We start from the raw sequence: 2,160 nt of genomic DNA, 5'->3' as shown, positions 1-2,160 counted from the left end.
ATTGAATTGCCTGTAGTACTCGGCCACGAGACATCTCAAATGGTCATCTTAAAACTCACAAACTCTTCCCTCAACTTACTCCTCACATGTTCCGGTACAAACTCCTTCCTCACAACCCTACGAAACTCCTCCCAAGGTATAGCAGGTAACCCTTGGTTGGTATATATCTCCTTAGCACTCACTTTCATCGTATCCCACCACTTGCCAGTGCCTCCCTCGGATAGAACGCAGCTGTTCCACTCTCATCTCATCGGACAAGTGAACCAAATCTAATATGTTCTCCATCTCTCTCAGCCAACTATCAAGAAGGTTAGGCTCCCCAACTCCCTTGTACTCTTTCGGGTTAAACCTCGCGATATAGAGGCTGATTTTAGAATGATCAACCTCCTTCTCCTTATCCTTATCCTTATCTTTCCCCACAGTCTTTAAAGCCTCAGTGAGAGCATCCTGATGCTCCAACATCTTAACGATGTCATCTATGTTCATAAGCTCAACTCTCGCGTACAAAGCAGTCTTCTTGGGCGGCATCTTGAAACTATATATAAGAAAGGGTAGACATAAACACACGTACTAAACCTCAAAACATGAAAACACGCTGCCCCCCGAACCTACTCGATCGAGTTCCCAAACATACTCGATCGAGTAACAAGCTACTCGATCGAGTGCCCAACATACTCGATCGAGTACCCAAACATCGACCCAAACAGGACCTTCGATCTCTAACATACTCGACCGAGTAGCTAGGCTACTCGATCGAGTGACCCCCTACTCGATCGAGTACCCCTAGTTACTCGATCGAGTACCCAAAAACACGATTCTGGACTCAAAATCGTCAAAAACTCACCCGATCGAGTCAGTCCCACTCGATCGAGTCATGCCAACTCATAAAAGCTACCCGCATGCTACGTCATATGCTAACATGCTAAACTTTATAAAACCACATTATATCATAACTAAACATGCTACGCATCTTTTCATACGATCTACGAGATCACTTCATCATGTTATTAAATGCCACATTGTAAAACATCCAACATGTTATCATTCCATCAACAAGTTTCCATATATCATCACTTTTCTTTCACATTCTCAACTTCCTACTTCAACACCCAACAATCACACACACTTCATCACATTCACTCACAAGTTAACCAAACAACACATACAACTTGACAGACACTACCCCATGTGACCGGTTCAAAATTGTAGGGCAAGTTCGCGACTTTAGGACGTCTCCCAAGCCTTTGCATTAGCTCCTACAACCTTTACCCCGGGTTCATTTTAATTGACTCCCTACGTTCATTAGGTTCATTGGTTACAGGTTTCAGGATCGTTGCTCTGATACCATTTGTAACACCCCCATACTCCAAGTGCCTTACCAGGACCACTCAGGTATGAAGACATTACCATCTCGGTTACCCGAGGCAATGATAATCAAATAAACAATGAAGAAACAACATTTAAATATAAATACTTAGTGAAGAGTACAATTCTCAAAACCAAACCAAAATGCATTACATGTTCTCAAACTGACTGTTCTAACTGAAATGTAAATAACTAATAAGCTACAGCGGAAGACTCCTATCATCATGTCGTGGCCATCCCGCTATCCCGATTTCATCTCAATACCTGCTCAATATATGCTCACCATTCCCGAATGGATCACCGCAGGTTTACAAAACAACACCGGGGTCAGTACTAATCACACAATTCAATAAATACCAACAATAAGATAAACAGACAGCTTAACCGTCACACACACACACACAATCACGCCAAATCCAATCATCTCAATCACTGACTGTCCACTGGACCAGCCCTGCCAGTGGGGGACCGCAGCCGTACCCACCAAATCCCCGCTCCACATAGTGAGCGATAACCCTGTCCATTAATGTGCACATCCCTTCTGTGGCGGGTTCCACAGAAGGCGAAACTAGGGCGTGAAGCCACTCCCGCAAGTGACCCCACTCAGCCGAGGCCACGCCTCGCGAACCATCAACAACGATCACAACCACAATCATAATACAATTACTATATCAAACAACCAAACACAATACATCCACCAATATCCCATTATGGGACTAATACTGAGTAGGAAATCCTACCTGGTAAGCACACAATCGACGGTCTCTCTTTCATCTTTGAATCAAAAAGATTCTT

Source organism: Silene latifolia, chromosome 9, assembly GCF_048544455.1.
Source record: "Silene latifolia isolate original U9 population chromosome 9, ASM4854445v1, whole genome shotgun sequence".
In the NCBI taxonomy this organism is placed as follows: Eukaryota; Viridiplantae; Streptophyta; class Magnoliopsida; order Caryophyllales; family Caryophyllaceae; genus Silene; species Silene latifolia.
Note: the sequence above shows the minus strand (reverse complement) of the source record.